Here is a 13,255-nt window from a genome sequence, read left to right on the forward strand (position 1 = left end):
CGTTAGAAGCCAGCAGACAGGCTGGTGTTTGTCCTCTGTGTAGAATGCCTGCAAAGGGACAAGAGCCTCTGAGGACAGTGCCACCTGCCGGGAGGTGTGACCTTTTAATGATATTTGGTCTGTCATCTTTATGCTCATCTTTATGGCTCAGCATTAGTGCTTGAAGTAGTCTTCATTCTCAAAGGACTTTATGGCCATTATTTAATATATATGATATTGTGTCATGAATGAGCTGTTTATCCCTTGAGCTCAGTCATTATGCCAGGTGCTATGCAGCTAGAAAGGACAGAAATAATATGCCACTCCACAAGAGTTCATGATCCAAAAAGGCAAGATGATTGGGGAGATTCTCTGAATCTGCTAGGGAACATACAGAAATTAAAGTGATAAGAGGTGATCAACCAGCCCATCTACCTAGTTGTAGTTGTATAGGTGTAAATGAAATTTGAGGTATTCTTAAAAAGACAGTTACCAGTTCCCATTGATCGCATAGCAAGTATCAACTTACATGCTATTTCTGCCATGTTACAGGGGAGGATTTCAGTGACAATAAGGGCAGACTCGTTCTGAATTCTCTTTCCCTGCCCTTTCTGGCACTAAAATGCCTGGTTTAGTTTGCATGGTGCTTTGTAGCTAATGCCGCATTAGAGCTCCAAGGACACGCTTCTGGCAGCTTGGGTCGAGCTGGACTCTAGTACTGTTTCCTTTGAGTTGGATTCTTCCCTCAGTTGTGAGTGTGGTTTGATGGGTCTGTGACCCCAGCACTAATCCAGCACAACCTCCTGCCTGCGATGTAGGCCTGTGGTGCCGTAGTTCAGGCAATTAGAATCACCTGGCAAGTGTTTTTTTGGGGGGACAGCGGGGTTTATGCGGTGTGCTGAAGCTTGCCCATGGTACCCTTGATGTATCAGGATCACACATTCTGCCAGTTCCTCTTGAGCAATGGCACCAGGAAGTTGACAGTCGGGTGCATGTTGTACATGAGCTCATCTTCACATGACCAGACACAGCACCTTCTTCATCTGGAATTGATGGTGGACTTGACCTCATCGACTTTGGCCACCATGTTCTGGTGTCAGTAGAGAACAGGACTTGCCAGCCTAATTTTGGCCTGGGCCCAGGATTCGTGGATCTGTTTGATCAAAGGCTCTGAGGCCAGATAGGTGTACTTTGTGGCAAGCATCTCAACCAGCTTCTCCTCTTGTTCAGCTTCTTGAGTGTCTTGATGTCCGTGTGGGGGATGTCCACAGCCTTAGCCTAAGACATACTGAAAACTTGGGGCACTGGGTCAACTTGAACCTGACCCTTCCAGAGAAGTGCTTGTTCTTCTGGCATCGTAATTCTTCAAGCTGCAGCTCCACCATCTCAAAAAACTTGGGGTGCTTGTGCTGGTTCCTGTGTGGGGCTTCCCACACTGTTTTGGACAGGGTATCACAAGAGACTTTGCTGCTCATGGCTCCTCACACTGTAGTACTCAGAAAAGAAAAAAATTTCAAGAGTTTCGATTTATTTTAAGTGTAGAATCTCTAGAGATTCTGATTTAGTTGTTTTTAGAGTATGTAGTTTGAAAAGTCCTTGTGGTATTTCAGATGCACAGCTGGCTTAGAAATCACATGTGTGTGTTGTAGACTGTGGAACTATGGCCACTGCTGAATAAGGTGTGATAGATGCAGTTCATTCAGTTACTTATCTGAAGAGTGGAGAAAGGGACATGCTTTGTGAAGAAGGTCCTGGATCATTCAGGTGCCTCGCTGCGAACAGACTAGAGGCACGATTGTTCCTCCAAGCTCTCATTTCAAGTCCCTGTGTTGCCATAGAGATGCTGTATAGTGTTGAAGATCAGAGAAATCACATCGTAAATGATCAGAACAGATGGCTTGTAATTTTAACACTCTCATAGCCCATATTTTTATATTGATAGTTGTGAACACTGAAAATATCTGTTCTTACTTTGTTTAGTTACCTGTGAAATGGCAGAATTCTTATAGAGTAAGATATACAATGGTTACCATGAATGCAACATATGCAGTAAAAGTGGTGGTGAAGTAAGGTGGAGGGAATAGTTGCAGTATTTTCCCAGTGGCCTTTTTAACTTTAATCTTAGAACCCAAGTGTAATTTGTTATTACCCAGATGCTGCAACATCTGGGATGGGCCAGGCTGAAGCATGAAGCCCGAAACTCATTTGAGTTGTGTGTAGCCTGTTGTACTTGGGCCATCACCTGCTACCTCCCAGGTGTAGGAGGCAGAGAAGCTAGAACTGGAACCTGCACCCTGACAGGGACGCAGGCTCCTGGGGTCCAAACAGCTACGTTTAGGACTGTTTTGTTTTACTTATTGATTTAATGTTGTCTCATATTTTAACATTACCAAACAGTGATTACTTTTATGTACTAGATTGATAGCCAATGAGATGTGGGCTCACAACTTCATTCACAAAGAAATACTTAAACATTATTTTTTAAATGTATCATTTTTATTTTCTTTGAAAGGCATAGATAGATATTGAGGACCTTTCATCTTCTGTGACACATGTTGAGATCTGCTATCTACTGATGCATTCCTTAAAATGTCTCCCAGAGCTGGGACGAGGCCAGGCTGAGGCTGGAAGCTGGGAACCCTTTCCAGGCCCCGTATGGCAGGCAGAGACCAACAGTACTTCAGTCGTCCCTTGTCTCTCGGGGTACATCTTAGCAGGAAGCTGGGATTGGAAGAGAAGCTGGAATTTGAATCAAGGCATCCTGATTGGGATCTGGGTTGTCTTAAGGAGTATCTTAACTGCTGTGCCAAGGCCCACTCCTGCTCACAAAGGAGTGTGAGATCATGTTGATAAAGGGGTTAGTGAGTGATTTTAGAATCACTAGGGGCACATGAGGTCCATGGGGACTGTCAGTCTGGCCTGCACACTGGCAGCAGAATGGATGTCCTTTTTTGTTGGTCCTTGGCTGTAGTGGCTGTGGAGCAGAGCATCCCACTCAGGGAGGGAAGACCTCCATCAAGAAAATACAGATCCAGGCAGCCCTCCCCCACCTCACGCTACCCCTTTTAGCTTCCATTAGATGAGTTATTCTTTTCTTTTTTAAAGATTTATTTTCATTTGAAAAGTAGAGTTACACAGAGAAGGAGAGACATAGATAACTCCCACCTGCTGGTTCACTCACCAAATGGCTACAGTGGTCAAAGCTGAGCAGATCCAAAGCCAGGAGTCAGGAGCCTCCTCTGGATCTCCCTTATGGGTGCAAGGGTGCAAAGATTAGGAAGCCGACTTAGAAACCCAATATATAGCAGTAGACCAGCCCTCCTTCAAAGCTGTTTTAATTCTTAACTGTGAAACTCATAGTTTATTTATTTGCTTGTTTAAAAGGCTGCTTCACACATGCCTGCAATGGGGCAGAGGTCAGGTGCCCAGAACCGAGACTTGCACCAGGCATTATGGTATGGGATGCAGGCTTGCCAGATGGCATCTTCACTAGTGGGCAAAGCCCCACCGTCCACTGAATCCTCTTTAACCCTCTGGAGGTAGTAGTGGGACTGAGCATGGGATATCTGATGGCTACCAGGGGTGTGTGGACTGAATGCAGACTTACTGAGTTAATGAACCAGTTTTCTGTTTTAACCTCTTCCCAAAATTCTCCACCACCACTACACCCTTCTATCCTTTCCCTGCAGTTATCCTGTCTCTTCTTTAACAGTGCCACTCCTGGCCATTGCTCACGATTGCAGGGGACAGTCAGAGTTGTGTCGGGAGAGGCTCCCACAGTGGTCCCTGACTTCAGCCTGAAGTGGGGGCTTCCTGGGCTGACCCCCAGTCTTAAATAGCTTCCTTCCTTTCACTGCTTTGGAAGGAGCCTCTGCCTGGCACAGCTCCTGATTCACTTTCTACTTGACCCTAACCTTTCTTGAAATTTTCTTGATTATATCTAACTTAAAATTTGTATTTGTGATGATTCTAATAAACTTAGCACATAAACCTGATGGTTTTCTTTCGGCAGTCATGGTAATTATTCTTAAGAAATAAACTTAGTTCCCAGTTGTCCTAACATAATATAGTTTCTTCCTGATACTTTATTTCCTGAGCTGTAATTTACATCTTAACTCACATTGTGCCCCCGGTGCCCAGAGCACAGGTAGTGCTCAGTAAATGATTGCTGGATGAATGAGCAAGTGTTGTGCCATCTGCATATCCAAGGGCCTGCTTCTGTTTCTGTGGCAAGGGGCTGATGGCAAGTGTTGACTACTGAGTGGGCAAACTTGCCCTGAGGTCTTTGAGTTTTTTTATCTTGTGTTTTTTTTTTTTTTTTCAGGAGGAATTTGGAATTTTCAGGAGGAGGACAGAAAGGAGGGAGACAGTGAGTTTTGCGTTTGGGAATAGAGTTGTATACCTGTATGTGCACGTTTGTGTGTATGCATTAGGCAGCAGCAGAGAAGGAAGGTGTTTTTCTTTTAAAGACTTAGTTATTTGAAAGGCAGAGTTTCAGGGAGAGAGAGAAAAAGAGCAGGTGAGCAGCGTGCTTCTGTCTGCTGGTTCATTCCCCCAAATGGCTGCAATGACTGGAGCTGTACCAAGCTCACACCAGGAGTCTGGATATGATGTGGGTAGCAGGGGGGCAGGCACCTGACCATCTTCACTGCCTTTCCAGGTTTATTAGCAGGTAGCTGGGTCTGAAGTGGAGCACAGGTGGTGGCTTAACCCTATGCACCACCATGCCAGCCCCAAGGAAGGAAGGGTTAGGTAGAAGAAGCTGTCTGTCTTCTTCACGGCTCAGTGCTGTGCAACTGCTCCCCACTGGTGACTTGAGACTTAGGTCTGGCCCTGGGACCCAAATCCCTGGGCCCCACCTGGTGTGTATGCCTGGGCCAGGCTCGACCTGGACCCTAGTCGTAATCTGCCTACTGATTGCCTACTGATTTGGTGAATCCCACTGGAGAGTGAGGAGGCATCTGTGGTCAGGTTTCCGTTGAGGTTTGAGATTCAGCTGCCTTTGAGTGTTTTTATCTTAATGAGTTCATTCTCTGACAAGTAGATTGTGGAAAGGTTACCTTGGGGGAAGATGGCATTGGTAAGATTTTCTAATCCCTGAGGATATTTTTACAGGCATGCTTTCCATAACCTTTTTAGAATGTTCTATATCCTTCTTAGTCTACTCTTTCCTGGGCTTCACTTCCTTCCATTTTTGGTGCTTCTCTTTAAAGCTTTATTTGCATGCACCTGAAAGCAGGCCACCAGGGCCTTTTGGAGTGATGCACAGCAAAATGAGGCAAAACTCAGTGTTCTTAAATAGGTCAAGTTGTTTCTACAAAGTAGGATTTCAAAAAACATTCTCTTCCTTAAAGAAAAGTATTTTAAGAAAAGATGACCATTGTTCAAATCTTAATCCTACTGCTTGGGTTTGGAAGATCTGGTTTTTGAGAGTACCTTGGATGAGCTAAAATGTGGTAGAGACCTCATTGAAGGAGAACTCATGGCAGTGAGACCTGTTGTGGTGCTGAGCTGGCTGGAATGGGAGGCCTAGAGGGAACTCCTTGTCTCCTAGCAGCAGGCTGGATTGCAAGTGGGCACGGGGAGGGTGGGCGATTATTAGCAGCATGTTCCTCAGGCGAGTAACATTTAGGTGTATTTGCTTCCCCCTGCCCCCCAGTGGAACACATGTTCTTGGTTTACTTAATTACTGAACATTCATTTCTTACTTAAAAGATTTCAGTGTACCCTCTAAGTTCCTTTTGCTGATTTTTGGGCTTTTTATTTGCATGTCTGAATCAAATAGCAGTAGTGTGATATAGAATACATTTTCACACGTATGGAAAAGAAGAAACTAAGCTGGGATCTGCAAGGTAGTTCTGGTAATAACTTCTGGCATCACTGCCAGAAGTGCTTCCAGAGCTGGCTTAAGTTTGTGGAAACTGCTCACAGGTTTAAACATTCACAGGCTCACAACCAAGCATGACATCCCCATCGCAGTGAAACAGTGCACAGGCCTTGTAATCCACCAGAAGATGCAGTCAATTTATGTATTGTTTGCATAGGTTAATACAAGAAATGCCCTTTTCTTAAAGTTTACGTTCAAGTCCCCCGAAGAAGGTCTCCTGCAGGTGGACCAAATAGGGATTCTTTGCACACATTGTACTGATATTTGTAAAATAGGCTATTCTCCATTGAATCTGAACACTGACACACAGCTTGTAGTATAAATCTGTTCACTTTTCCTTGTTATTCATTTTCAGGGGAGTTGCTGTCCAAGTTATTGTTTCTGTATAGAAGAATAACTTCATTTTGGCTTGTTTTGGGTTCTTTGGCAGTGCCGAGGTGTGTGGGCATGCTTTCTTCTTCCTTCTGACCTGGACTTCTGCCCTCAGCAAGTGCTCAGTTTCTTTGGCTTCGTGAAACTCCTTTGACTTATTGATGGGTGCCCTGATTTGTGAGTTTTGCTATCATTTGCTATTTAAATATTTACTTTTTTTTTTTTCCTTTTATTTGGATGGTAGACATCCTCCATGGCTTACACCTTCCATCCCATGTGCATACAACAGCTGAAGCTGGACCAGACTGAAGGCAGGAGCCTTGAGCTCAGTCCACATGGGGAACAGGACCCAAATCTTTAACCTCCCAGCATACACAGTAATAGGAAGCTGGGCTGCTGTGAAGGACGGGATTCAAGGCCACTGGAGATGGATGCAGCTCTGACATGTGAAGCAGGCATCCCAAGCTGTGGCTTAACTGCTGAGCCAAATGCCTGCCCTATTTAGGTATTTAAATTTGTGTTACTCTAGACATATCTGTGTGGCTGTCCTTTTTGTGTTAATTACTGATCTGTGTTAATTACTAACCTGTGCTGAAATGCAAATATATTGTTGGAATGGTCACCAAGAAACCCGAGTCTGTTGGATTGTTTGCCCAAAGGCAAGCTGTTATCTTTGCCCCCATGATGGAACAAGGAGCAGTGCCAACTTTTCTTTTCACCTGACAGCCAACTCTGGTGGCCACCAGGTAACTTCTGCTGTAGATATCTTCAGAGAGTTTTTTGCCCAATAACATTTGATCTTTTAAATTATTTGAGGTGAACAAATGGTTTAAATTACTTTATGTCGGGCAGTAAAACTCTTGGTTTACGTTTGTCATCCTACTTCTTCATGGGCAACAAAACTGCCTCTTTTCTGTTTTTTCAAATGGAAAGTTCTCCAGTTTTATTTCACTGCGTGTTCTTTGTCATGCATTTTCTTTGGCAGGTTATAGGGGTCACATTTTTAGGAAAATGTTCCCACGTCTCCACTTCCTCTAATTTTGAAGGACAATGTCATTTCTGATGCTTACGGATTGGGTTTACAGAATATCTCTCTTCCCTTTACTTGCATATATAATTAACACTGATTGAGGTGATTAGGGTTCAAAATGGAAAATATGAATTGCTTTTCCAACCCTACTCCTAAATCCCAGAGAATTGCTTGCTCCGTTTCATGAATTCTTACATGTTGGTTTCTGTTATGGGTAAATATCAGTTACTGTTATTTTTATTCCACTGCAGTGCTTGCATGATTATAAAATATGTATTTATAGGACTGGTTTTGTGACATAGTGTTTAGCCGCTGCCTACATTGCTGGCATCCAAGATGGGTGCCATTTTGAGTCCAGAATGCTTTACTTCTAATATACCTCCTAGCTAATACACCAGGAAAAGCAGCAGAAGATGACCTACGTATTTGGGTCCCTGCACCCATGTGGGAAGCCCTGGCTGCTGGCCCTCTGCTTGGTTAAGTCCTGACTGTTGCACCATTGGAGTAGTGAACCAGCTAATGGAAGATATTTCTCTTTCTCTGTGCCTATCTCATCTTGCAACTATACCTTCCAAATACATAAAATAAAATAAAATAAAATAAAATAAAATAAAATAAAATAAAATAAAATAAAATAAATTCTGTAATATAGTGTGTTCTCTGCAGTAGTAATCATGAAATAGTTTTTCTAAAGTTCTTAAATATAATTCCCCTTGTTGTGTTTCATGAGTTCTTAAAAAACTGGATCACCAGATCACCCTACTGTGAAAGATTATACATGATGAGTAGTAATTTGGGATTAGCTTGAACATAACTGTGAATTGATAGTAGTTGGGTCTGTTGTACAGTTGCATTGTGACCATGCTAGACTGATTTGGTATTAGGTAAAGTATTTTAGAAAAAAATTATTATTACTAGAAGCAAATGGTAGCCTATCTTCCTAGGCAATGTAGAAAGTCACTTAGAACTCTTAAGTGGTTTGGGCCTGGCACGGTAGCCTAGCGGCTAAAGACCTTGCCTTGTACGGACCGAGATCCCATATGGGCACTGGATCTAATCCTGGCTGCTCCACTTCCCATCCAGCTCCCTGCTTGTGGCCTGGAAAAGGAGTCAAGGACTGCTTGGGATCCTACAGGGACCTTTGGGACCCTGCACCAGTGTGGGAGACCTGGAGAAGCTCCTGGCTCCTAGCTTTTCCGCTCAGCTCTGGCAGTTGCAGCCATTTGGGGAGTGAATCAGCCGATAGAAGATCTTCCTCTCTGTCTCTCATTCTCTGTGTATAAAAAGAACTCTAGGTGGTTTAAAGAGAAGCAGATACAAAAATGTTCAGAAAACCCTTCCAGTAAAAGATCAGTGCAGCATGTGGCTTCTGAGTGTATGAATGTGCAAGATCACAACGAAGGAGCTGATCTGTATTCGGCAAGAATTGTACTCACAGTGGATTTTTTTTGCTATTGTAAAGGACAAACATATTTTATGATAGCCCCAAACAGTGCCATTGTAAGAAAAGCCTGTTGGCTAAGTCTAATTGATCGTTATAAGTAGTTACTACTTTTGACCCAACCTATAGGAATGCAAATCTAAGCTTTTTGCTTTTGAAAGATTCTAAAATTGTACCATTTACAGTAATGCTGGTAAATGAAACATTGTAATACTTGATCGTAGGCTATAAATTTTCAATTACATGAAAAGCCTAAGGTCTGAATTAGACAACTCTAAATAATTTTGGGTAATAAAGGCAGAATTCAGCCAGCAGCTGTTCATACTGCTGTCTGATCACTGGGTGAAGGTACAACAGGAATTACCATAGTAACGTGGATAGGTTGCCACAGAATAATTTTTAGTAGACCCATTGGGTGGGTCAGTGTTGAAGCTAGACTATATGTTTTTTTTTTTTTAAGATTTATTTATTTATTGGAAAGTCAGATATACAGAGAGGAGGAGAGACAGAGAGGAAGATCTTCTGTCCAATGATTCACTCCTCAAGTGAGTGCAACGGCCGATGCTATGCTAATCCGAAGCCAGGATCCAGGAACTTCTTCCAGATCTCCCACGTGGGTGCAGGGTCCCAAGGCCTTGGACCATCCTCAGCTGCTTTCCCAGGCCACAAGCAGGGAGCTGGAAGGGAAGCAGGGCTGCCGGGATTAGAACTGGTGCCCATATGGGATCCTGGCGTGTTCAAGGTGAGGACTTTAGCTGCTAGGCCACGCTGCCAGGCCCTAGACTGTATGTTAAGGAGGATGTAGTTGCTGCTTCTGGGTATTTTTCAGTCAAGCTTCTTCTCTGGTAGTGCAATTGGAAAGTCACAAGAGAAGTGGGGAGAAGCAGCTGTGGGGTTGGGTGGTGAGCAGATGAGATTGGCCTTGGTAGGATGTGGGCTGTAGTGGACTTTGACCAGTCTGTGTTGGGAGCATTTACGTGCTGGCTCTGGAGTCACATGATTGTACATAGACATTCTTTATGTTTTCCAAAAGCAGGAAAAGATTTCTTGCAAGGTATAATAATCATGTTCCTCTAACTTGAATTTTGAAGAAAAAAAGATTACTGAAAGGTTGAAATAATACATTGAACACTACCTGCCATTTACTTAGAAGTAGCAACTGTTAACTTTTTTCCTTAAGATTTATTTATTTATATTTTAAAGGCAGAATTAGAGAAGGAAAGACAAAGATTTTCTATCCTCTGCTTCACTCCCAAATGGCTGGAGCTGGGCCAGTTGGAAGCTCAGAACCTGGAGCTTCCTCCCCGACTCCCATGTGGGTACAGGGGCACAAGAATTTGGGCCATTCTCCACTGCTTTCTCAGTTCGTAAGCAGGGAGCTAGTTCAGAAGTGGAACAGCTAGGACTCGAACTGGTGCCTGACCTGCAGGTGGAGGAGTAATGTGCTAAGATATGGCCCTGGTCTCATAACTGTTAACTTTTTGCCAACCTGCTTTCTCTTTCTTATTCATCAGAGTAGTAACCGCATCACCAGTGGCAAGTTGTGAATTATTTTTACTTGAGGTGAATGTCAGTTTTGTTTAGAAGATTTTACATATCTTTGTTATGATGTAAAGTTTGATTTTAAACTTAAACATACTTCTATAAGAAGTCATCCAGGCAACATTTGCCTGTGGGAAGTAGGAAATGAAAGAAACAAATTTGGGAGTAGCAATACATGGACAAGTCTGTGATTGCAAGTTCCAGATAATTGGTAATAGACCCTTGATCTTGGACGGAATGACTCTCCTGGGTGACAGCCACACTCAAGTGACAGTGTTGATCAAGTGTGCAGAATACAACGCCTTCTGTTGCAGAGCTGCCTTAATGCAGTACGATGGGAGAACAACAGTCGATTAAACCAGAACACAACTGACTGCGCAGAAATGAGAGAAGCCACAATAAAGGGAGTGATGATATCAGAGCTGAGTGTTGCAAGCACACAGAGAAGTGCGCATTAAAAGGAAGCACTCCACTGTGTCCCTGAGGGCCAGGACTTTCCAAAGCCAGTGGATCCAGTTAAGCCAATGAATTTTTGACCAGAGTGAGTGGAGGGCTATAAGAGTGTTAGCCTTAAAAGATGAGTATGTTTTGGAAGTGGGAATGTGGTTACAGCAAATTACAGTATCCGTCAGAGGTATGGGTGCTACACTGACGTAGGTATGATGTTCCTGAGCCTACAGAAGGCAGCAGAGGGACTCTGGAAGGGCTGTATTTGTGTGGGGACTAGAAAGATCGGTGTCGTAAAGAGCAATGGGGTGGCTCACCTCTAATGACTTCCAAGCCTGTGCAAGCAACAAAACCAATTTAAGAAACACTTGCTGTGGGAACAACCCCTCATTTATGTTGTTAATGTTATGGTCAAGGGTGTGTTGGGACACCTGCCTCCTGTTCTCTTGGCTCTTAGGAGAAACTGGAACATGATTTGAATCACATAGCAGCCATCTCATTGGTTATAGTAGCCACACTTTGTTCCCTAGTTCTTGAAAACACTAAATAAAAATCACCTCCGTTCGAAGAAGAAATGATTATTACTTGAGAATTATTCAGAATAGTTAAGTAAGGATTGGGAATATAGTTTAATTCAGTAGGAATAGAATTGTAGAGCTCTGCATTTCTGAGATTGGGAGATCAGCTTCTCTCACGCAGATAGTGTAATTTTGGTTTTCTGTGTTTGCTTGTTGCTAATGAAAAGTTATAACACTGAAATAAAAGCACTTGAGGTCTGGTTTTTGTTTTGCTTGTGTAAATTAGGAGAGTTTATGTTTGTGACTCTTGTTCCCCTGTAGTGGTCAGTATAAATATAGGGCCACATGTTGACAGTACATCTTGACTGTTCTCTTAAAATACAGAGTGATGCTGCCCAAGTCACCAGCAGTGAACGCAAGGGCACCGAGAGAACTGACACATGGCTGTTTGCAAAGTAAGACGAGCGAGTATGCCATATGCCATTTTAGTCTGCTTTTCAGAAGACTCATTTGTAGAGCTGCTGATTTAAGAACGTGAAGTTGTGGCTGTGGTTGTTAGTGGTTCCCAGAGTTGAATGCACACGCCATTTGCCCCATACTTTTGGGGGCTGCCTTGTTTCAGGCTTTTTTTTTTTTTTTTGCCTGCTGGAGCACAAGGGGGAACATATTCTAAATATAGAAAAGCTGATTCCTTAACCTGAGGGGAGGAAGCTGTGTCACCTGCTTTGTCCGAGGAGCTGCTAGGAGTGGGACCTGCCAGCAGAGCAGCTGTTTGCTAGTCCTCCGCTGGAATCTCCTTTGGGCATACCTGTGGGCCTGGGCAAGTCGGCCTCACTTGATTGAGGAGGTGAAGACGGGACTGGCCACGACTCTGAGAAGTGCTTGATTTCTGAGGTCGTGTTGTGGGTCAGATGATCCACGTGGTCAGCTGGTGGGGCTTTCACAGGTGCCCGGTTGCAATTTGTGCCCCAGACAAGATTCTGCTGCAGAGTTGGTGATGCCCTTGTGAAGCTCTTATTTTTGCTGACTTTTTTTTAGGACTTTCCCTACAAAGGCAGAGATCAAAAAGCCAAGTAAATAGCAAGAACATTTAGGGTGAAGGATTTTAGTCTGGAGTCTTGACCTGTGAATTTGGATGGGAATTAGTTAATTACATCTTTATTTTCACATATTGCTGACAAAATGTAGTATTTCCACAAATTATCAGTGTAACACAGCAATTCCGAAGTGTTTCTGAGTATCATAAATATCACATAGTTTCAAGTTATAGCCATTAGTACAGGACTTTGATATGTTTTTTGTGTTTATCACTACTTCAAAATTATAGTCATTCCTGAGTGTACTGCTAGCTGTTTTTAACATGTAGTAAAAAAAATGTGTTACTTTAAAATCTTTTTATTGTTTTTAAAGGCATAATTGGTTTTCTGTTCACATTTCTAAACTTGGTGCCCTTAACATCTAAGAAGGGGTCCTTGTGTTAGACTATCACAAGTTAGAGAAACACACTGTTCTAGAAAACTGCTGATTGGAATGGAGATCCTGGTTCTTACCTTATGTTGGTCAGCGTTAAAATGTGTCCCAGAAGGAGTTTTCCAGTTTCCTTCCTGTTTTCTCCACCCGTTACTTGCTACTCCCTTGTCTCTTTCCATAGTTCTTTTTTCTTTTTATGCTTTAAAGTATAGAAATGGGTTCCAGTTCTTTTTGCGCTTTGCAGGAAGTTTACTTTCTTTGGAGCTGAAGATTATAGATTGTATGATGTTCAAATTTAGACATATACTTACGTAAAACCAGATCTCAGGTACAGTCAGGCCATGGAGGTGCAGTGTTAGCAAGGCTGGGAACGATGAGCCTGGGGAAAAAGCTCACTTAAGTATGACTGGGCATTTTAAATAAAACTCATTTAATCACAGTAAAAATTACGTGGATATCTTCAAAGCTCCTCACTGTGCTAGTGCAGCCCATTAGCACATAGTGCTGTGTCAGTCCCTGTAGTACACCCTCGGCAAAGCCCACAGGAGTCGTGAAAGTAACCCGATTCC

The 13,255-nt window shown here is 43.1% G+C and overlaps 1 protein-coding gene and 1 pseudogene across 1 annotated transcript in view; one reads left to right on the forward strand and one right to left on the reverse strand.

Moving 5' to 3' along the window:
- The window catches only part of TRIO (trio Rho guanine nucleotide exchange factor), a 275,586-nt gene that overhangs the window by 14,201 nt on the left and 248,130 nt on the right, over positions 1–13,255 (forward strand). The window lies entirely within an intron of this gene.
- On the reverse strand, positions 914–1,454 carry LOC121154444 (annotated as a pseudogene).

Source organism: Ochotona curzoniae, unplaced genomic scaffold, assembly GCF_017591425.1.
Source record: "Ochotona curzoniae isolate NIBS_2020 unplaced genomic scaffold, NIBS_Ocur_1.0 contig_2754, whole genome shotgun sequence".
In the NCBI taxonomy this organism is placed as follows: Eukaryota; Metazoa; Chordata; class Mammalia; order Lagomorpha; family Ochotonidae; genus Ochotona; species Ochotona curzoniae.